The following is a 23,851-nucleotide window of genomic DNA, read 5'->3' on the forward strand; positions in this document are numbered from 1 at the left end:
GGTCAGGTAGTCCATTATAAAGTATTTGCATTCCCTTGGCTTGGGGTTCCTCTCCTGTGACACCTCCCCCTGTAACATGCATGTGCCAGTGTCACCTAGCCTTCTTCATTTTGACCTGTGGGAAGTGGGATGAGGGAAAACTGGTGTGAATATGAAGCTCATACTGCTTGCTGTGCTGTGAATAATAGTCCTTTGTCTCTGTCCCAGGAATCTTGTGTCTTCTGCCAGCATCCAGGAGACTGTAGCAGGCAAAGTTTTTAGCATGCAAGCAGGATAAAATCTTATATCCTTCACAATTCTTTTTTGTGTGTGTGTGAGGAAGAATGTCCCTGAGCTAACATCTGTTGCCAATAGTCCTCTTTTTGCTTGAAGAAGATTGTCACTGAGCTACATCTGTGCCAGTCTTCCCCTATTTTATTTGGGATGCTGCCTCAGCATGGCTTTGTGAGTGGTGCTAGGTCCGCACCCAGGATCCGAGCCTGAGAACTCCAGGCTGCCAAAGCGGAGTGTGCAAACTTAACCAGTACGCCACTGGGCTGGCCCCTACAATTCTTGAAATTGGAGTCTTCTGGTTTATGGAGTTAAATAGACAAGCCCTACTTCCCTTGGAGGAACAGATCTGGTTGCCTCACTAAGAAGGCTAAAGAAAGGCTCATGAGAGTATAGAGTGTAAAAGCATTGGGTCTGTGGTATTTGCCTGAATGAGCGGAAAACTTACATCCACACAAAAACCTGCACACAGATGTTTATAGCAGCGTTATTCATAATGGCCCAAACTTGGAACCAACAAAGATGTCCTTCAGTAGGTGAGTGGATAGATAAACTGTGGTACATGCAGACAATGGAATATTATTCAGCACTAGAAACATATGAGCTATCGGGCCATGACATGACATGGAGGAAACTTAATTGTGTATTTCAGTGAAATAAGCCAATCTGAAAAGGCTACGTACTATGTGATTCCAAGTATACGACATTCTGGAAAAGGCAAAACTATTGAGACAGTAAAAACCATCAGTGGTTGCCAGGGGTTGGAGGCAGGAGTGATGAATAGATGGAGCACAGAGGATTTCAGGGCAGTGAAACTGATGAGGATTTTTAGGCTGCTTAATTTTAAAACAGTTTATGATGAGGATTTTTAGGCTGGTTACTTTTAAAACTACAGATAAGAAGCAGGCTCCGAGGAGTGGAATTTGTTTGCCCTTTGATCAGAGACAATTGCATTTGTGAAGGAAATCTCCATGCCTCCCTCTCTGCCAGGAGGAAGGGGGGATGGCTTTATCTCTGGAAACTCTTAATGGGGAAGGCAAGAACTTAAGTTGTTTACTGTCTGGCAACCTCATGTAACTGACCCCCCACCCCAAAATCCTCCTTTGTCTTTAGCTGAAGATAATATTTGAGCGGTGACTTCTGCCATTTACTCAATCCGGTTTGATTCTTATCTAAAAGTTGTGGGACCGCCCCATGGCCGGACCCCACCGGCACTGGTACCATTTTAACTTTTTTTTCCTTTGTGTTGTAAAGAGATGACTCACATACCTATGCCTTAAATTTAGCCCTAACCCTCAACTCAGGGCAGCAGCAGGAGCTCTGACTGCCCGTGGGTCCTGTCCCCACGCACCAGCTCTGCCTGCCCATGGGTCCTGTCCCCATGCCAGCGGGGGCAGCAGAAGCGGCAGCAGCAGGAGCTCTGACTGCCCGTGGGTCCTGTCCCCACGCACCAGCTCTGCCTGCCCATGGGTCCTGTCCCCATGCCAGCGGGGGCAGCAGCAGCGGCTCTGCCTGCCCATGGGTCCTGTCCCCATGCTATTCCACACTATTCTCTAAATAAAAGAGCACTACTGCCAGATCTTGAGAGTCTAAGAAATCTTTCTTTCGACTCCTCGGCTCACCGACCCCGCATCAAAACTAGCGTGTATGATATTATAACAATGGATACATGTCAGTATGCGTTTGTCCAAACCCGTAGAATGTACAACACCAAGAGTGAACCCTAATGTAAACTAAGGACTTTGGGTGATTGACATGTGTCAAAGAAAGTCCGATTGTAACAAATATATCACTCTGGTGAGTGATGTTGATAACAGGGGAGGCCGTGTGTGTGTAGGGACAGGGCATACATGAGATATCTCTGTATCTCCCTCTTAATTTTGGTGTGAACCCAAAACCTCTTTTAAAAATTGTCTTAAAAAAGCATTGGGTCTGGAGTCAGATGGCCTTGGTTTGAAGCTAGACTTCTGACGCAGGGCAATTTTTAACCTCACTGAGCCTCAGCGGCTTCATCAGTAAAGTAGGGCTAAAAATTCTTCCTGTTTCATGGATTGTTGTGAAGGTTAAGTGAGATAATGAAATAATATGATTCGATGAGCAAGTGCTTTGCAAATGTTAGTTTTTGTTGTTACTACTATAATCTGATTATTTTTTATCCTCCAGCCGGGCATGGACCTAGAGGCAGTCACTGAGGCTGGGTGGAGCTGGTGATAGCTCACCTGTGTGCCAGATGTTCTCTAGAGGTCCCTTCCTTAGCAACTTTACTCTCTTTATTAGTCTGCTCAGGCTGCCATAACACAATCCACAGATGAGGTGGCTTAAACTACAGACATTTATTTTCTCACCATTCTGGAGGTGGAAGTCCAAGATCAGGGTGTCAGTGTGGCCAGGATCTGGCGAGAGCTCTCTTCCTGGCTTGGAGATGTGTGTCCTGACATGGTGGAGAGAGAGCTCTGGTGTCTCTTCCTCTTCTTCTTCTTCTTCTTTTTTTTTGGTGAGGAAGATTGGCCCTGAGCTAACGTCTGTTGCCAATCTTCCTCTCTTTGCTTGAGGAAGATTGTCACTGAGCTAACAGCTGTGCTCTTCCTCTATTTTTTATATGTGGGAAACTATCACAGCCTGGCTTGATGAGCAGTGTGTAAGTCTGGGCCTAGGATCTGAACCTGTGAATCCTGGGCTGCTGGAGAGAGTGCATGAGCTCTAACCACTACACCACCAGGCTGGCCCCAGGGATGAGGAATTTGATCAGTTAGCAAAGGTGATTAGATATCAAGGGTGGGAGGACTCTCACTGGTTTAGCAGGATTTTTTTACAACTGGATTAGGCAGACCAATGACTAGGCCCAAGGGTGAGGCCTAGACAAATGAGGGCTCAGAGGAGTCGTCTAAAGTTTGGTTAAGGAGAGAGTCTTTATCAGTTGGGCAAGGAGTCCTCCTCTCCCATGTGCACCATGTGCACCACGTCAGCTCCGCTTGCATTTGTTTTGATTTGGATTCTGGTTCTTCAGGTTAAAAAATATCGAGTAAATGGAGAGATATGCTGTGTTCGTGAATGGGAGGACTCAATATGGTCAAGATGTCAATTCTTCGCAACTTGATCTATAGATCCAATGCAGTGCCAATCAAAATCCCAACAAGTCATTTTATAAATATCAACAAAGTGGTTCGAAAGTTTACATGAAGAGGCAAAAGATCTGGAGCAGCCAATGCAATATTAAAGGAGAAGAAAGGTCAGAGGACTGATGCTGTCTGACTTCAGGAATTACTACAAGACGACAGTCGTCAAGACAGCGCGGCACTGGTGAAAGAACAGACAAATAGGTCCATGGGACAGAGTAGAGAGCTCAGACACAGACCCCTCTAAATATAGTCAACTGATTGGCAAAGGACCACGGGCAACACAATGGAGAAAAGGCAGTCTTTTTAATAAACGGTGCCAGAGGAACTGGTAACCATGTGCAAAAAAAGGAATCTAGACAAAGGCCTTACACTTTCCACAAAAATTAACTCAAACTGGATTATACAACTAAATGTAAGACGCGAAACGATAAAACTCCTAGGTAATAACGTAGCAGAAAATCTGGATGACCTTGGGTTTGGTGATGACTTTTTAGATACAACACCAAAGGCACAGTCCATTCACAGGCTATCAGCAAATGTTAACTACTTTTATGATTTTTAAGTGAAATCTTTGTGTGTTTGTGGATAGAGATTGAAGAGAGTTTATTTGCTGTTGTGATGGAATTGCAAGTAAGCCTTTTTGTTGTTGTTGAGATTTAAATTATGTGAATATTTCAAAATATGTTGTATTTTTAACCAAAGCAGTCCCTTTCTTTGTCCTCCCTCCCTGCTTTCCTTCTTTTTTTTAGGAACAAAGCCAAAAAGGCTGCTCTAAAAGGGTGCTGATGGCCTGTCTGGAGGCAAGAAATGAACCAAATAAGCCTTCTGAGCCTGGGGCTATGTCTGGAAGAGCTTGGTCCTGGTAGCTTTTCAACTAAGAAAATGAGGGCTCTTAGCCAGGAGGAAGGACTGGTCCTGAAACTATGAATCCAGGCAACACAGAGGTCACAGATGCCACTCCTCTCCCCACCCCAGGGGACTCAGTGTCTCCAGGAGCATTCCCTGGTCTCAGGGCACTGGGTTCTGGCCAAGGGAGAGCCTGGTAAGTTGTCCATTGGAAATGGTCAGAGGCTCGTCATAAAAATTGCGGGCTATAAAGCAGAATATAACTCAGGTGGCTATGAGGCATCATCACATGAGGAGTCCAAGGCTCAGGGAGCTTGGGTGACTTGTCCTAAGTCCCATGGTGAGAGCCTGCCCGACCCTGCACTGCAGCAGAGCCTGGTGGGTGACATACATGACATAAGCGGACCTGGTAGGGAACGTGTATCTGTCTACAGGGAACAGCTGTTACTCAGAGACTCAAAATTCTTTCCTAGTGTTTCCAGATCTTCCAGATCTTTCCAGATTGTTTTCAAGAGGAAGCAGGAAATATGTATTGTTATGTGAAATCTCTCAATTTGTGAATGATGGCAATTCATTCAATATATTAAAGGCCCTCATGGGTCAAATGCAATTGGAGGTCTGCCATCACGCCTTAGTGTCCCTAATACTAGCAAAGATTTTTGAATTATGCTGGAGAGAGAAGTGAAACCTCTTGCAGATTAAGACAATCTCAAGTGAAGAAGCTTTAGACCAAAGCACATGTTGGCTTTTCTTTTTCTCAAACTAGTATTTAAAGACTTTGGTTAGGATAAACTGAGCAGCCCTGGATATACCCAAGTGACATATTTTAATATTTAGGCTACAAATTAGGCTTTAATCTAGAGGAGAAGAAAAAATCAAGTGAAAGTCAGCAGGTCTGACTGTGTTTAAGGGTTGGATTGAAGCTAGGTAGGAAAGGATGATATTCTGAGGGTTCTCCTCTCAAACCAAAGCAGAGGGGGTGAGAAATAGGGATCAGAGGCAAAACATTCCTGGAAAACGCTGAGTGATGAAGAGTCTGTGGAAACAAACCTATCAAAGAAACTTAAAAGTTAAGAAGAGGAGCTGGGCTGATGTCTTCTTCCCTAGTGTAGCCAAGAAACTCCGGCAAAAGCTATCACGCCAGCTCATCACGCCTCTCAGGGACTTGGGTTCCAGTCCCAGCCGGTCACTCGCTAGCTGCTGTGATCTAGGGTGGAATGTGAACCTCACTAAGCTTCAGGGCTCTCATGGATAAAATGGGAAATGTAATACCAGCGAGAGGGCTGTTATGAGAAAGAAGATTGATAAACGGAACCTTCTCCATTGCAGAAAGTTTGCCATGTGCCAGGCGTAGATCACTTCGCTTAACCTCATTACTTCCGCGTTCTGCCATCCTCATTGCTGTCAGGATGTGAATAAGGCCCGGGGAAGGTGTAACAGTGCCATTTATATTATTGTCATCATTTTTGTTACAGGAGATGTGCACACCTCACAGTCCAGGGTAGGAGGCAGAATCTCTGAATCACTTTATTGATGCCCCGGGAATTGACGTGAGAGTCCTAAAGGATCCTGCCCCACAAAATCGTCCTCTGAAATGTATGTAGGCTCTCTTACCCTTATGTTCTAACCCTTGAATGTATTAAGCAGTTTGAAATGCAAATAGATTGGGTTTTTGTAAGTGGATTTGAAGGTGTCTTTTTCACGTCTATTACCTCTCCCATAATGCTCTCCCAAGTACTGGGAGTGTAATACCTGCTAAATAAATTTTGTGAAAAATAAGTTGTCTATGTTTCCCATTACAAAAGCAATTTAAGCTTGTTATAACAAACTTGGGAGCTACAGGGAGGCAGGAGGAAGAAGTAAGCTCTGAAGGGCAGTGGATTGTGCTAAGTGGTCTTTGGAAAACAAAATGCAAATCCCAACCTAGAAACTGGAGGATTGGAGGGTGGCTGTCTTCTTTGTCAAACCCCAGCAAGCTGTGACACATGGCTTATTTGGCGCTCAAGGGCATCTTGCTCATCTCAGCATGCCCTGGGCCTAGCACAGTGCCTGGCAGGAGGGACATGCCTGTTGAAGTTCTGAGCGTGGTGCTGCCGATGGCCCTTGCCCAGGGTGTGTGCAGAAATGTGGGGGTGGGGGAGCTTCCGGTTGTCATAAGAACCTGAGTGGCACGTTGGCAATTTGTGGGCAAGAGCTAGGGATGTTAGGGACAGTCCTGCACCCCAAAGGCCATGAATGCACGGAGTGAGTCTGGAAGAACATACAACCCCAAATGCTGGTGGTGGTAGCCCCCTGGGCAGCAGAACAATGGGAGCTTCAGAATCATGTAAAGTTTTTCTTGCTTTGCACAACTGTATTTTAATTTTTCTTCCTGCAAAGAACTTATGTGACGTGTGTGATGTAATCAATAAAAAAATTGTGTATTTCCTTTCAGATTTTTTTCCCTAAAGATAAGTATTATTTGTTGACACAGGTGGAAGATTCGCATAGTGAAAGATGAAATGACTGTGTGGAGTCCTTTCTGGTTAAGAGAGTAAGGGACAAATGGGCAGAAACTCTCCTTAGGGGCAGTGGCACCCTCTCCCTGCTCCTCACACTTCATCTCAGTGGAACCAGGAGAGACAGAAAGAGTCCTTTATTTTTCTTCCAGGTCCCACCGCAAGCAGGTGGCTTGTTAGTCACTGAGGGGCCAGTGAAATGGAGAAGCCTGCTTATCAGCCAGGGCCCAGCAGATACTATCGCTGAGGCCCAGACCCACACAAAGGTCTCAGCCTCGACTTGTGTTTCTAGCCTGTTCGCCCAAGATTCCCCGACAGCCATCTGATAAGATGCATTTAGCTGTCTAGTTTGCATGGTCCTGACAATTTTCATTCAAAACATATGCAAATACTGGGGGCAGTTTGCTGAGGACAGAGGTTGCGGTGAAATGCTTCTAAACTTTTAACCAAATCAATCTATTAACCCCAAGAAGAAGAACTTTTGATTTCAGCTTCTATTTTCATCAAAAGGACAGTTAGACCCCACCCCCCCCATGCCTTGTCCCATCTGGTAGCTTATCTTATCGCTGGGAAGGTGGAATAAACGACGTGACCAGGTGACTTCCCCAGAGTCGCTGGGCTCTTTGGCTCCTAGTGAGGTGCCGGAAGGCCCCCTGAACCCTCCAGCTGGGCCCGTGTGAGATGGAGCCTGGGCGGGCTCCGGGCACTTTGCCAAGCCACTGGGCAGTGGTTGGAGCCAGCGTTTACCAGAAGTTGGCTTTCTGGTCTTTCGGGGCACCTGCCTCGTGTGTTGATACAGTGTAGGGTCAGCCAGTTGGTTGGGAGTTAGTGCACAAAGAAGAAAGTGCTGCAGAAACCCCACTGATTAATTGGTGCTCAGAAAATACCACATCTGGAGGGGTAACCCGATACCCGCGCAGGGAAGGGGCTCAGCTCCCGGGAGCCAGGGGAATTTGGCAGAGGCATTTCCTGCTTCCTCCCCCAGGCCTGGTGGGCCCAGGCTACCATCTCCTAAAGCCCAGATGGGACATTTGTTCAGACCAGCAGCCTTGGGCAGTACCAGCTTCACGGGCATGCAACCTGCGCTTACAAGGGCCCACCTTAGTAATACTGTGCTGTCATTGTCTTGAAGTTCTTAATAATTTTTGAAAAGGGGCTCCCCCATTTTCAGTTTGCATTGGGCCCCACAAACTATGTCACCAGTCCCGGGCCTGGGTTACAGCATGGGGCCCTGGAGATTGCCAAGGGGAGCTGCAGCTCCTTGGCTTGGCATTCAAGGCCCTTCCCAATTTAGTTTCCTGAGACTTTTCCAATCATCTCCATGTTCCACACTCTCAGGAACCTGTTGCCTTCAGCCAAAGATTCTGTCTCACACCTCCCTGCACATGGTGCTCTTCTTGTTTCCTGTGCCTGATAAACCTGCAGATGGTAAGGTTGTGGAAAGAGGAGCGTGGGGAGTGGGGAGGGGGCTGGCATGTGCAGGGCACCTTCCATGCACCAGGTGTACACAGGTACCTCACAGGCATCACCACTTCTCATTCTCCATGCACCCGTGAGGTGCGGGTGATGGTCTCATTTCACAGATCAGGCTCAGACCCATGAGGTACCTTGCCCAGGCTCCACAGCCACAGGGCAGAGCCCACGCGTGGATCCAAGTTTTCTGGATTCCAAAGCCTGTGGTAGCCACCTTGCACTCATCAGGTGACGAGTTGTGTATATTGACCTTTGTTCCCTTCTCCTCTTCCTCCCCAGTCCTAAAGGGTGCTCCTGGGGTGACTGCCCCTCTTCCCCTTATTACGTCCTCATGACCTCTAACTGGGGAAAAGCGGGCAGGAGCCACCACGCAAGGGATTTCAGCCGGAGCCGGGTCTCTCAACCTGGACACTGTTGTCATTTGGGGCCAGATCATTTTTTGTGGTGTGGGGTTGTCCTGCGTCTTGTAGGATGTTTAAAAGCATCTTTGGCTAGTAGCATCCATTCCTTCCCCTCCACTTCCAGTTGTGACGACCAAAAATGTCTCCAGACATTTCAAATGTCCCCTGGGGGTCATGGTCACCCCCACATTGAGAGCTGCTGGCTTAGACAGGTGGCGGGCCTGGAGGATCTGGATGGGGTTTGACTGATTTCCCAGCGCCTCTGCACGCATGTTTCAGCGCTCCAGCAGACACCTGTCCTCTGGCTCCGGTGCTCATGGGTCAGGCCGAGTGGCAGGGGGATGGACACCATGACCTCCCACGGGCCTTCCGCGCAGCCCTGCAGATCTGGACTGGGCTGTCCCTGCCCTCCCCCATGAGCGACCCGGTGCCCAGAGAGACACTTTGTCCAGAGCTGTCTTCTGCCTGCACCCCCAGGACGTGCAGACCCAGGGGCCAATTATACAAATGAAAAATCCAGGTCTTGGCCTCAAATGAGTATTTTCCTTTGGCGTTTTGATTCTCCGGTAATAAGTGCCTGGTCACCAAAGAATCCCAGGAATGTGGCCTTGATAATGAAAATAGGCACCTGCCCAGCGGAGCCCATTCAAGGGCCTGGCATGGAGGCTGAGCAGGCAACCCCCAGATCTCCAGCTGCCCCTCCCTGCAGGGCAGGGGCGTTGCTGAGATTGGCTGTCCCCTCTCAGCCCTGGGCCTGCTTCCACATCCCCCCTCCAGCTGCCTGGCTGCAGGGCCCGCCCACTGAAGCAAGCAGGAATCCTCATGAACGTTTGCCTTCAGATCAGGAGAAACAGAACAGAACACACCTCTGCCTCCAACCCAACATTTTTCGATTGTTTACCTTCTCATTTACAACCACAACAATACCATGATTGTTCCCGTTTTACAGGCGAAGACGGTGAGGCCCAGAGAGGTTAAGTCACTTGCCCGAGGGCTTAGAGCTGGCAAGTAGAGCTGCTGGGAGTTGAACTCAGACAGCTGTTTCCAGAGCTGGTGCTCTGAACAACTGAGGCTCGACTGCAGAGTGACCAAGTCATCTGGGGCTGAGACCTGGGAACAAGGGGACACAGCCTTGAGTGGGCTCTGGTGGCTGGGACTGTTTGGAGCGCCACGGGAGACCGTGAGGACTCCTGGTCAGTGCATGTCTCCCTGGCTCCTGGAATCTTCCCACAGCCTGTAAGTGACAATATACGGTGGACAGGGAGGAGAGGAACTTGGCGGGGCTGCCCAGGGAAGCCCACCTTCGTCGGGGCTCCTCCTGAGGCCCTAATTCTTTGATGGTTTACTTCAAAGCAGCACGCCCCCAGTGCAGGCTGCAGTCAGTGCTGTGTCCCCAGGAATCAGCACAGCGAGGCCGTGTAGGGCACAGCTTGGATCCCGAGGGGCTCGGCTACCTGGTACTGTGCTCTCCAGCAAGTTCCTGAACATGTGGCCCTCCTCATCTGTAAACTGGAGAGAATGAACCGACTTCGTGGAGTTGTGACGTTTAGTGAGATAGGGAACGTGAAGCCTGGACCCGGGGGCTCTCTGGAGATGCTTGGTTACTGCTTTGGTGTGTGTGTGTGTGTTAGGGGGAATCACATAAGGCCCTTGGGAGTTAGGAGCCCCCGCGTCACCTGGGGCAGGTGGCCAAACCTGTCTGGGACTCAGTGGGCTCACCTGTAAAATAAGGGAAATAATGAAATCCCATTTCAAGGCACTGGACGCATCAGGAGGTGGGAACGGCACATGTGAAGGCTCAGAGGTGGGAACCACTCTGGCTGGCTCAGGACTCCAGGTAGCTGAGGACGCCCTGAGAAGGCTACGTGGAGGGCACTCTCGAGAGTTGAGGCTCCAAGGGGGGGCTCCAGTTTTGAGGCTGAAGTCCCCTCCTGGCTTCTGAAGTCCAGGGACTTGGAGGTATAAGTGATGGCGACACAACCGAAATGGTTGTTGACTGTGCGCTTTTGTTCCCAGCACCCCTGGGGCCCAGGGCTGGGTTCCCAGAGGAGTGGAGGTCTGCAAGTGAAGGAAACAGCTTGGCTGGCCTGGGAAGGAAGAGAATTCCAGGGCATGAGGCCCTGAGGGCTGGCGCCTCCCCCTCCTGCGCTGCACCCTGGTCCCTCCCTGCACACACACCCCATTATGTGGCGCTCACAGTGGGCTGATTGTGGGCGCTGAGGACCCGCAGCAGGGCTGGGTCGGCGCACACTGCTACTAATAATAGCCACTATTTATCTAGGGCTTGCTGCGTGCCAGACACGGAGCTAAAGGCTTCCGAGGCATTATCTCATTTAATCCTCACCAAGACTCGGCAGCATAGGGATTATGCTCCCTATTTCATGAGGAAACTAAAGTTCAGGGAGACGCAGCGCTTTGCTCAAGGTCACACAGCTGGCAAGTGGGAGAGGCAGGATTCAGCTGCAGGTGATCCAATGCCAAGGCCCTAAGTAGTACACTCGCTGCAGCCCTTCCAGAGCCTACTTTTCCTAAACAGGTGATTAAGGTAAGGTGGGTGCCCGTAAACCTCCTCTCCAAGTCCCTTAAGAGTTTATCCCATTGCATTTCAAGCCAAGTCACTTCAACATGTAGTGAGCGACTTCTAGACTGTGTTCTATATTCAGTGTTTCAAGACACACAGATTGGAAGATGCAGCAGTGGTTTAATGGTGACTCTCAGAAAGGGAATAAAGGAACATTAATGTAAGGTGCTCTGAATTCTGCCACTTTACGCCATGGGAATGTGAGTATCTTAGAATAGAGGAAATATTGGGCCAGCCTGTGTTAAACGCCCGTGATAGAAATACGAATAATGAGGCTCACAGGCAAAGTCATGCATTTATCTGTTCTTTCAAGTATTCGATACACTTTGTACATATTTTTTATTAAAATGTAATTTACATATGGTAAATGCACATATAGTAAGCGGATGTCTTCTTATGTGTACACCCACATAGTCACCATCCCTTCAATGAATATTTGTTCAGCACTATTTTTCAAAGTCCAGGAATACAGTGGTGAACATCGTTGGCAAGTTCTCCTCCCTCCGTGGAGTGCAAGGTTCAGCAGACAGGAAGACAACCACCAAGTAAACAAAGAAGTCCACAAAGTTATTGCAATTGTGTCTGTATTATGAGAAAACCAGGCGGTGTGTGAAGACAAAGAAGAAAGTGGAAGAGTCTCCATCTTCCATAGGGCGGTGGGGAGGATCTCTCATGCAGGTAGCTGGAGCCTGGAAAATTGAAGGTTGTGGTCCCCAGGGAAAAACATTACAGGCAGAGAAAACAGAAAGCGTAAAGTCCCTGCGATGGCAAAGAGCTGGCCGTTGAGAAGACCGGTGTCACCGGTGAGACGAGGGTAATGGAGAGAGGTGGGCATTGGCCAAGACGTGCCAGGCCTCGCCAAACAGCCCAACATGGCGGAGAATTGGGCATCGCTTCTTCGTACAGTGCCTCCCCTCGAGGGGCATTGGTGTTGGTGCTGAGAGGTCAGAGAAGGCTTCACAAGGTGGTAACTTCCAACTCCAGGTGGGCAAGGCAGGGGAAGGGCATTCCAGGTGGACACTGTGTCCAAAGGCTCCGTGGTGTGAAGCAGGGGATGCTTGTTCAAGTGCCTCCCCGGAACACTGCCTGGCTGAAGCTGAGCGCAGAATTAGGAGTAGGGTGGGGAGTGAGCGATGAGGTGGGGGAGGCAGCCAGGGACCAGCCCTCCATGCGCTCAAGGGGTTTGGAGTTTATCCAGAAAGCTGTGCTTCAGAAAGAGCCTCTGGGCAGCGTGTAAGGCAAATTGGAGGCTGCGCAGATGTGCATGTGGTTAGTCCCCAGAGGCACTGGGGCTGTCTGAAGGTGACAATGGATGGGTCTCCATGAGCATCACAGTGCCAGGTACAGAGTCCCCAGAGCCCCAGTGTCTGTCTCTGAGTCCCGTTTGAGGAAAGGTGCCGTTTCAGTTGGAGGTCCGCAGTGCCTGGACATAGTAGGAGCTCAGGACTAACTGGCTGAATAAGTGGATTTCCATCTCACATGCACCTATTACCACCCCCCACCCCATCCCTTGTCCCAGCATCTCCTCTGTGGACTCATTCAGCACTCCAGCCCACCCACCCCCATGCCTCAGTTGTATAAAGAAACACTTAGAGGCCATGGGGTGTAGACAGATTTGAGGGAAAAACCTGGCTTTGCTGCCTACTTGCTGTATGACCTTGGGCAAGGTAGTTAACCTCTCTGAGACCCTGTTTCTCCATTCCCTAAATGGAGGTAACAATAGCTGTGGAGGGTTGTAGAGAAGATCCAGTTAGCTAAGGCACGTTTCCTGGCCACAGTGAGCCTTTATAGGAAAGGAAGAGGTCCGGGAGCTGTGAGCCTGCCCTGCCCAGTCTTGGTCCTCCTGCTGCCACTCAGAACAGCAAAGCCCTGGCCGGAAAGGTAGAAGCACAGGCTGTGGAAATTGGCATATGGTCACTCTCCCTCTGGTGTCCAGTACTGCAGGCTGGGGTTTCTCGAGAGACGGAATCAATCTGTAAACCAGTCCAAGAGAAGACTGTGTACTCCTGGGATCGTCCAGTGATGATCTGAAGCCTTCCGCCGGCAACTATGGTGACTCATGGAGAGAAGCCCCACCGCTGTGGCTTCTCCAGCACACATGCCAGTCCCGACCTGAGACACACTGGCTGCAACTTAGCTGGGAGAGGACTGCTCATTCAGTGGAGTGGGGTGTTTAATCTGAAAATGCAAGGTGATGCAATAATAAGGATGGGAAGGTCTAGATAGTCCCAGAAGCTGGGACTCAATAAAATGCTTTTAACTTTGAAAGAAGCCCTTTGAACAACTTTTCTTGGAACAACGTTAAGAGTAGAGGGGCTGGTCATTCCTCCCTTTCTACCCCACCACCCCCTGCCAAGGCCCCCTTGGGCTCCCTGGCCTGAGGGCAGTGATCCAAGGTGTCTAGACTACCATCAGGGTCTTCCTTGGGTCAGCAGGCAGGCCCAGGGCTGAGCAGCTGCAGTCAGGGATCCAGCAGTGGGAGGAGAAGGTAGATCTCCACAGGCATCCATGTAAATGTCGGATGATGGGCTGGTGCTAAAACCCGAGGCTGCTGGACCCACAGTCAAGCCAAATGCACGTGCAGGCTACTGAGGGAGATGTTTAAGTATTCCCACTTGGAATGGGAGAGGCTATATTCCCAGTCTTGCCCCTTATTTACCATCTGACTTTGGAATATCAATTGGAATTAAGTTCATGTGTGAACTGATAATAAATAATAGCAACTAAGTAAGATAGAAGTAAAAGCCTGAAGGTCAACAATCCATGGCTGATATAGCAGTCTTTGGTGCCAGGAACCCAGGCTCCGCCATGCATGAATTGTTCCCAAGATCACCTTTATAGGCCAATAGAGCTGCTGAAGCTCCAACCATTGTGACCACATTCTAGTAGGCAGGAAGAAGCAAGGAAGGAGACAGAGGAGCCCCCCAACCCCGTTTTAAGAACGCTTCCTGGAATGGCACACACCACCTCAATCTATATCCCATTGGCCAGCCTTAGTCATATGGCCACATCTGGATGTAAGGGAGGCTGGGAAAGGTCATTATTTTGGTTGTCTATGTGTCCAGATAAGAACCAGAGTCTAGACCTAAGGAACTAGGGGCTATCATGTATTGAGGGACAACTAGCAGCCCCTGCCACCACTGGGAAAAATCACCTCCTCTCTCTGATTCCCATTTTCTTCATCTGTAAGATGGGGTTAATAGGAATATTCATAGGGTTGTTATAGAATTAACTGAGCTTCTGTAGAGTACCAAGAACGCTGCCTGGGATATGGTAAGAGTTCAATATCTTTCAAGAAATATTAATATTCTTGTCACTCATGACTCTCATCCTTAAATATCTGCAGCAAGAAGCAGAGGAATTGCCCTTTCAAAACCCAGCTGGACTAAGCCCATGCTGGACTTAGTTAACGTCATGTCACCTCAATGGCACACCTGGTTTGGAGGGGGAGCAGAGAGGAGCTTCACAGGGGATCAGCTACAGGGATTGTCATTGTCCCTATTCTACACATCAGTACACTGAGGCTCACAAAGGTGAAAAGGTGTATGCAAGTTCACCTAGTTAAGTAGGAGAAAGTGCTGGAATTTGAACCCAGTCTTCTTCCTGAGCCTTGGCCCCTAACCACTACACTGCACTGCCACTGTTCTGTGAATGCCTCTGGGCAAGCGTCCTCCTGGCCAGGAGATTCCTAAGGGAAAGGCTTTCCTTGGGAGGCACAGCTCATGCTGCAGAGACTTTTATAGCCAACCATGTGTGCTCCAGCAGGACGCTACCCAAACACTCCTGCCTGGGGATGAGCTTGGCGGCCCCATCCATGTCCCCCAGGAAGCCTGTAGCCCCTAGACCATGGCAGGAGGCTGGGAGTCAGTGGGACAGGGATTTCCTTCTGGTGATCACCAGCCGCCATGCTTCCCAGCACCACAGTGCTGCAATGTGGGGCTCGCGTGGGTCCCAGCCTGAGCCCTGTGTGACGTCACAGTGTTTTACTTTTTGACAATCACTACCAATGGGTGCCTGTCTGGTGCTGGAGCTGTGGCTGGGGTTCCGGGTTGGCTGAGTTACCCAGAAAGAACCACATTTGCTTGGGGGCCTTCCACCTACAGGAGCCAAGGAAGCTGAGCCAAGGAGCTCTGCCAAACCTGGCTCCAACTCTGCTCATGGGAGGGATTGGCAAAAACAGGGCTTTCTCTGCCTTCTCCCCAAGCTCTGGACACTTGTGCCTGGGGACCTCGGATTGAATCCAGCAGGTCCAAGCCTAGACGTTTCTTGCAGCTGTGTCCTAGAAAGTTCTAGAAGACCTGCAGGGTGGTGGGTAGAGGAACAGTAGTGATGTAAACAGAGGTCTACTTCTGAGAGTCCTGGGCTCTTGTCTTCGCAATATCTCCTCACTGCTCAGGCTGGCTGGAGAATAGAGTACCAGGAGGGGGAAGGGAGAGGAAGTCTCAGGGGTTTGGGGAAACTGAGGCTGAGAGTCAATCAAGATTCCACCCTTAGAAGCATTAGTGAATTTCTGTCTGGAACCCATCCCTGTGTCTCGTGTCTCTCTCATCAGCCCCTACTCTCTTCTTCCTCCTCTGGACTCATTGGACACTCTAGAAGCCCACACACCCCTGCAGAACAGAGGTGCTCACAGGCTGTGGGGCTCGGTGTGAAGCAGGCCTGGGGCTGAATTGTGGTTTTGATATTTTCATCCAACCTGTTCACAAATAAGTGTTGATTGACTCATTCATTCTTTTTTGTCTTCGTATACATATTCATTGAACTTTCGTCGGATACCTATGTGAGCCAGATTCAGCTTCTGGATTCACACAACAGAGACCAGGCTATGATTCCTGATCTTAACAAGGTCACCATTTGGGCAGGGGGATTCACTGAGAAAATGACAAAACAATGCTTCTTGAGGGCAGTGATAGGAGAGATGAGTGCACATGGGGTGGGATACTTGACCCAGTAGGAGGGAGGGGCTCACTTCCTGCTGGAAGGGACTGCTAAACTGAGCCTGAACAATGTGTAAGAGTCATTCAGGCAGAGCAGAGTGAGGGCTGGCAGAGAGGAAACAACCGAGGAGGAGGGTCCGTCTGGTACAGCCAGAACAGCCCCGGAGCCCAGCGTACAACAGGGGAGAGATTTCCCAACAGAGCAATTCTTTGGCACGCCTGCTAGCAATTGGGTATTTTTCTTCCCTGGCTTCTCAGCATCCAGCTGACCTGCCCCTCTGGTTCCTGCCATAAAGAATTCACCTTGTGCCAGGCTGAAATGAGGCCTCTCCCCGCCTCTGTTCTTCCCCTCACTCTGGCTTGGCACGTAACTCCTTCAGAGAGCTTGAGCCAGTGGGGAGGGGTCGAGGGGGAGGTACTGAGGGAGGCAGGAAAGACAGCAGGGACAATCTCAGCAAGCTGGCTGTTGGTAGATACCAGGCTCTCCTCATCCACAGAAGTCCACACCTGTCAAATGCAGGTGTAGGAGTTCTGCTTTGCCGTTCCCATCTATAAAATGGGAAGAGACAATCACGTTTCCATTAAATGAGGGCCGTTTTATCTCCTGAGCCTGGCACAGAACTGACCCAAAGTCATAGCTGGGACGTATTTGTCGAATAGGTGAAAGGCGTGGGGAAGACTGATGGTAAGCGTGTGATGACAAGTGGGAGGAATGTTCCCTCTGCCAGAGAGACTTCATGGGGGCCGCTCCCTGTGGGATCTCCTGGGGTTGGTGCTTACCAGTGGTTTTGCTAGTTTCTCCTATAGGGCAGGGACTATGTCTTTATGGGACCCACCAAAGTGCCTGGAAGAGCCAATGACCATTTACTAAATGCCCATCCTGTGCCAGCCGCTGTGTTCAGGTGCTTTCTGATAGGTTCTCTCTCCCAGTTTTCACCACGGCCCCTGGCACAGTTGAGAGCACTGAGGCTCTTACATAACTGGCCCTCTACAAGCATTTATAGCTAGATCGCATCACTGGGTTTGATTTAGACCAGAGATTATAAAAGGCTTTCATTTCATGGGCCAACATCTCTTTGTATGGGTCAATTAATTTGAACGCTATGCTGAGAAAGATTTGACTATAGTTGGCTGCATGGGGTCCCCCAAAAGACAGGCCCATATCCTAACCCTTGGAGCCCGTGAATGGGATCTTGTCGGAAATAAGGATTGGGAAATTTTGAAAATTATATTTGCAGATGTAATTAAATTAAAGGTCTTGTGATTAGCTTATCCTGGATCACTAGGGTAGATCCTAAAATCATTTACAAGTATTCTTACAGGAAGAGAGGAGGAGACAACACGGACATAGAAGGGGAGAAGGCCACATGAAGACGGAGATGGAGGTTGGGGTTATGTAGCCACAAGCCAAGAAATGGCTGGATGAGCTGGAAGCTGGGAGGGGCGAGGAATGATTGTCCCCTCGAGCCTTCGCTGGGAGTATGGCCCTGTGGACAACTTGGTTTTGGACTTGCGGCCTCCAGAACTGCGAGAGAATAAGTTTCTGCCATGTTAACCACCCAGTTTGTAGTAGTTTGTTAAGGCAGCACTAGGAAACTAATACCGTGGCCTTGTCAGGCTCAGCGGGAAGGAGCGCTGTGATAGATTAATGATGTCTGTGTGGGCAAGCGAGGGCGCAGTGGCAGAGCACGTGCCAAGTCTCAGCCGACCTTGATTTAAGGGGACAGTCTGGTTTCTGGTTTGGTCTTCCTCTGTGTAAGCCAATACAAGATCATCCTATCACGGTGATTCAGCACTAAATGGTACAGAAATCCATCAGTATTTATCCTCTTTAGCTTAGGGGAGGAGTGTGGAGGTGTGGGAAGCAACAGCGGCATCACTAGCTTTGTCATCACTGGCTGAATGAAATAATCCAGAAGGTGGAAAACCTTTGGGAACTCAGCAGCGGCTGGGCTTCTTTTTCATTCCCCCTCCTGCGCCTCTAGGTAGGACCACAGAGAATCATCCAGAAAAGATAAAGCATCATGTTGGCAGGGAAGTCATCCTGGACAGAGTTTTGCTTCTGTTGGAGTCTCTGGTTCCAGAGTCTAACAATCCTTCCCGTCAGGGCCTCCCCATCACTGCTGAGCCCTTCCCACTACCCTTGAAACCTTGGCTTTCCTGTCCTGTCCACAGCAGAATCACAGCCAAACTCCCTCCTCGATGGGGCTTGTCCTGCAGCCAAGTGGGGGACAAGTATTTGGGGACAGGGTCTCAAACCCCGGCTTTTACCCTTTCTTGACATGTGATGTTGGAGAGCTTCATATCACTGGTCCTCAGTTTCCTCATCTGCAAAATGGGAGGAAAATAACAATACCTGCTTCAAGGTGTAGCTTTGAGGATTATCCTAGATCACAGATACAATTGTGCCCCATACATACACTTAATAACTGTGCAAAAATGTTTAATCTGAAAACCAAATGTGGAGACAAACACAAAATCTGTCATCTTACTGAATTCTAGGCCCTTTTGCCTGTCCTTATGGGTTTTCTTTCTGGACCTCTAGTGATCAGCATTTATTGAGCACTGACTGTGTGCCAGGTGCCATGTCGGGCTCTTTAAATGTCACCTTATCCAGCCCATCACAACAGCCCACTGAGCTAGGTACTCTTGCCATGCCCATTCGACAGATGAGGAAACAAGCTCAGAGAGGAAAGTGGTTTGACCAAGGTGACAGAGTTAATGGAAAGTCTGTCTCTGAGCCATCATGTGGCACATGCTCCATGCTGAGGAACCCCTCGGAGGGCTCCTCCCCTGTGCTCGGCTGAGAGAGTGGAGCCCAGAACTCGAGTGATCAATCCCCTTAGGACACAGACTCTTTGAGGAAAGGAGCAAGCCCAAACACTCCCCACTGAGTCTAGTGCAGGCCAACTATTACTAAGTATGTCAGAAAGGGTGAATAAAGAAATAGTGGAGGGTTTTTAAAAGCTGTCTTGTGTTTCAAAGAAGTGGAAAGAATGTTCAGACAAAGGAGACCTGAGTTATCCACCTTCTACCCTTATTTCCTGGGCCACCTCGTGCATGTCAAATGTTTCTTTTGTAAAACAGGGGTAATAATACACTCTGCCTTGGCATGGAGACGGGGCCAAGAGATCATTCAGGAACGATTCAGCCTGAACACAGCTGGATGATGCTGACCTTGTTCATGCTACAACCCAACAGTGCCAGCAGACAGTAGGTGCCGCAGTTATGTGCTGCATCAGTAAATGACTCGGTGCTTTTCTCAGCCATTTCAGAGTTATTAAAAGCTACAAAGCCAACTTTACACTGGCAGGACCAAGGGTGGGGCTGATTGTCCTGATTTGGAGCAGGGCTCTCCTCTCTCTTGTAGGAACCAGCTGAAAACAGGGGAGTTGGTTAGAGCCGGTCCTTCAATTGGAGTAGCGCTTATACATCCACCGGCTGCACCTAGAAGGGGTTAAACCTTGGGTAGCATGGCCTGGGTGCTCTCCAACACTGCCTTGCCCCATTACCTTGCCTCCAGCTGAGATTAGGCCATTAGTTTACCCATAAACATGTGGCACACTCCACCTGAGCAGCTAAAGATAAGGGCCATTCTCCAGCTGCAGCACTAAACGCTGCTCTCCATGCCCCAGCCCACCCACCACCTTGGTCTCAGCAGTCCCAGAGGTTGTCTTTTTCAGGCAGCTGCTCTGTCCTTTGGAAATCCCTGTGTTTGTATTAAGACTTTGAGTGCCCGGGATGGCCACACAGACAAATGGAATCCATGATCAGGTTTCCAGAATCGAAGGAGTCTTGGACCAGGAGAGCGCTGGTCAAGTCCTGCCAAACCCACCAAGTCAGGGGCAATCTGGAGAACCCTCATTCCAGAGCTGAGGCTGATGTCTGCCCAAGGCTCCAGAAGCTTCAGTAACTCCTTATGTCCAGTCCCTTCTAACTCAACTCTTTAGCCTTCCTCCCAGGTACATCTTCTCCGCCAGTCTGATACTAAGGATGACCCCAGAACATCAGAGCTTGACAATCCTGGTTACAAACAGCTTAAGTTGTCATGCTGGACTGGTAGCTGTGAGCCTGCAAAGTCTAACGTGTTTGCTATCTGATCCTTTATAGAAAAAGCTTGCTGACCTTTGACCTAGACCATTGGACAGGGCCAGAAATTTCATTATTTTCGTCTCCCAGTTCCATGCTCTAAGGTTGTCTTAGATCCATACAGAGCCTAGGAATCCTTTACAGCCCATGTTCAAATTTGGGTTCAAATGTTCTCACCACTCTTAGGAGGCTGTGAAAAATTAACAGGAAGACCTGTTAAAACGCATCCCCTGCCCTGGCCTTCTGGAGGCTCTCTCCTCTCCTCCTGGCATACCCAGTACCCCCTTCATACTCTCAGGAAAGCCTTTCGAACTCATCAAGCACTCACTGATTTTCTTCTTCTCTGCTCTGACTCCCCATAGGAGAAATTTAATTAATCCTGGCCGCTTGATGGATGAACTGTTACCAAACCAATGGAAAATGAATTCCTTTATATAAATATTTATCAAACATCATGCTAGTGGCTAGATCATGGGAGATCCTATTTGGCATAAATTGCACGCCCAGGACCAGGGTGGCTTAGGGGCACTGGGTTCCACTGGCAATCAGGAATCTTGAGCCAGATCCAGCTTGAGCTCCGAAGCTTCCTATCTGAGCGACCTACTTTAGTTGCTCCACCTCTCGCAGTCTGTGTTTCCTCATCTGCAAAAGATGGTGCTCAGGTTGAATTACCTCCAGGCTAACCTGAAGATTTGTTTTAAAGCGGCTAAGCTTGCAATGAGGGGCATCTGCAGGTTCGGCCCTGAGTCTTGCCAATGTCCTCCCTTCCAAGCAATAAAAGCCAGGCCTCCAGATTTTCCCATCCCTGGTCTCGGACAAAACGTCTCTTTAAGCATTTGCAGCCACATCCCCTCCTTCCCCCTCACCCCTCAACCACATGCCCCCAAGGAGTTCTGGAGCAGACTCACCTCCCACAGCCCCAGGCTCGGCCAAGCCCAATTTCTTCATTCAGGATCAGTTATTTTTTTCTTCTCCTTACCTTGAAGAACAATAATGAATCACACTGTCAAACCCACAGTCCTTTCTATTATTCCCCTTTTTGGATTTCCTCTTTGGTTGTGTAATTTGGCCTTTACAATATCCTTTCCTTGCTAACGAAGATGAAGTCCTCCGGAGGAGGTGTTTGAGGACGATGGGTCTCCTGTGCCAGGAATTCGGTGAGTTCCTGACTCCTGCTTCTCTCACCCCCTGCGTCGCTTCAGTCACCGAATCCTGCTGCTTTTTTCTGTTAAGAATATCTCAAGTCCATGCCTCCCTCCAAGCCCTGCAGCCCCTCCTGATTTGCTGGCCCCATCCCCTCTCTCTCCGTGTCCTGGGACTCCACTCTCTTGCCTGGCAACCCATTCTCCACATAGCTGCCACATGGATCTTTCTCAGTGCAGGTCTTTCACTTGCCTCTCCCCTCCTGCTTAAATCCTTCCATGGCTCCCCATTACCCAAAGGACAAAGTCTAAGTTTCCTTACATATTGGCTCCTCACGGCTGAATCTGGCATGGTTTGTCTGTCCAAAAGAGAAATTTCTAAAATCGAATTTGCATGTTTTTGGTAGGGACACATGCTCAGCTGGCCCTGAAAGCATCTGAGTGAGAGCTCCCATGAGGTTCTTACTCTGCTCCCCTCTTGAAATGGACATCTGTTCCTTTTTGTTTTTTCGCCAGATTGCCATCCAAGCACCTTTTTATCAGGGAAGAATTCTGTGTGAGGCCCAGATGCCACCCCTCCCTATCCAGGCAGAATGGGGGTGTAGGACTTCACTTGGTCAATTGCATGTTTCCCCTTGGGCTTTGAGTCTTGAGGAGTAGCCCAGGTAAGGAGTTACTCCTGGAGGAGTGGCGAGGCACCAGCTCTAGGGTTCCAACCCCAGGGCCCAACGGCTCACCTAGACTGGAATTCATGCACCTGGTCTTCCTTCCTCACCTTTCTCCTGAACCTGGTACCCCAGTCTTATATTTGAGCCATGAGCCGCTTAAGACCCTCCCGTTGTGTCCTTTTCCACTTATCATTACCCAGAGAGAGTTCCTGTGACCGCAAATAAGATTCCCAGCTACTGCCCTGAGTCTATTCCGTCTATGTCCCCTTTGCTCCTAGAGCTCAAGGATTGGCCACACTCTTCTGTGTTGCTGTAGATTTGCACCTGCTGGTGGTGGTGGGAGAGTAGCCAGCTATACCCCAGGAACTTTTAGTTATGTGGGTCAATGAAATTCTCTCGGGTGGGAGTTTCTGCTGCTTGTGGTCAAGAGTCCTGACTAACACAGTCATGAAATAATAAATCGCATTAAGTTTAGAAAACATTTACTGAGCACCTACTATAGGTCAGGCTCAAGAGGAGACCAGTGCTGAGCCTCATCGGCCTGCCTTGGATTGTTTGTCTATCCTGGAACTGCCGCCCAAGGGAAAAATCAGGGCGCTGTTACCAGAAAGAGGAGGTGGGCAATAGATGTTGAGTAGACAAGCACGATAGTCTTAATAGATGCTGATTATTATCTATTATTATCATTATCATCTATTACTTTTGAAATTAAGGAAATGTGCCTTTATTAGGAGATAAGGGACCCTGGAGTGGGAGCAGACAGGAGACAAGCTGTGACCAGGGCCAGCGTGTGTATCCCGGTGGGGGTTGATGCTGACATCCTCAGTCCCAGGAAGAGAGGACTCAATGCTGGGAAGAGAATAAGGCTAGCCCATTTGCTCTGAGGTTGGCCATCAGCTGGCTTTCTGCTCACACCCACTCAGATGCCCCACTGCAGAGTCACCATTTTCAACAATACCGGGGAGAGTCAGGAAGAGAGAACACAGGACCTCTTCTAACCCCCAGTTCCTTATGCTCCTTCCCACATTTCACTTCTTCATTGATAGATAGATGCTGCTCCCAAGGCCACAGTTCAGAGTCAAAGACCTGTCCCCGTCTCGTCAGGTGGCTTTTATCGAGCTCTCCCATCCCCGAGCCTCAGTTTCCTCATCTGTAACACGAGGGAGAGTTTGAACTGCATTATTGACCTTGCACGATGGCTGTGAAGACCAAACAGGAGATTCCAGTTTTGAACACACTGAAATGCACAAAGTCTCATGGAAACAGCAGCCAAGATGATTGCAAAAGGTGAATGTGTTCCTGTCTCTACCTGACTTAAACCATTCTGATGGTGTTGCCTTGTTTGTAGACTGACTCCAAGGCCTTCCTCAGGTCCACAGAGCCCTGCCTGACCTGCCCCCGGCCAAAGCTCCAGCTCTGTCATGTGTCCCTGTCCCCTTCATCGCCCTCCCTTCTGATCCTAAAAAATGCAAGACCTCTCCCAGGGCTGGGCCTCGTGCCGGCTGGCCCCTCCACCAGGCTCAGAGCCCTCCTCTCCACTCCTCTCATCTCTCAGGCTTGGCACACACCTCACCTCCTCTTGGAAGCCTTCCCTGACACCCTGGGCCAGGGCAGGTGCCCTGATGGATGTACTCACAGAGCCTGCACTGGACTCTCTTCACTCTGATCTCAATTGCAGTTAACTAATTATCTGTAGAATGAGTTGATTTATGTCTGGCTCTCTTGCTAGAATATAAACTCCTGGAGGGCAGAGACTTACTCCGTCCCACAGTCCAGCTGAAGGTTCTCAATAAATATTTACTGAAAAAAACAAAGAATAAATAAATG

The 23,851-nt window shown here is 49.4% G+C and overlaps 1 long non-coding RNA gene across 1 annotated transcript in view; it reads left to right on the plus strand.

The window, feature by feature from the left end:
- LOC139046136 (uncharacterized) overlaps positions 1 to 6,666 on the plus strand; it is a 44,173-nt gene extending 37,507 nt beyond the window's left edge. The window contains exons 2-3 of the long non-coding RNA XR_011505730.1: positions 4,139 to 4,431; positions 5,711 to 6,666. This is a non-coding gene — a long non-coding RNA (uncharacterized lncRNA). The remainder of the gene's footprint in view (positions 1 to 4,138; positions 4,432 to 5,710) is intronic.
- The last annotated feature ends 17,185 nt before the right edge of the window (positions 6,667 to 23,851 follow it).

Source organism: Equus asinus, chromosome 9, assembly GCF_041296235.1.
Source record: "Equus asinus isolate D_3611 breed Donkey chromosome 9, EquAss-T2T_v2, whole genome shotgun sequence".
In the NCBI taxonomy this organism is placed as follows: Eukaryota; Metazoa; Chordata; class Mammalia; order Perissodactyla; family Equidae; genus Equus; species Equus asinus.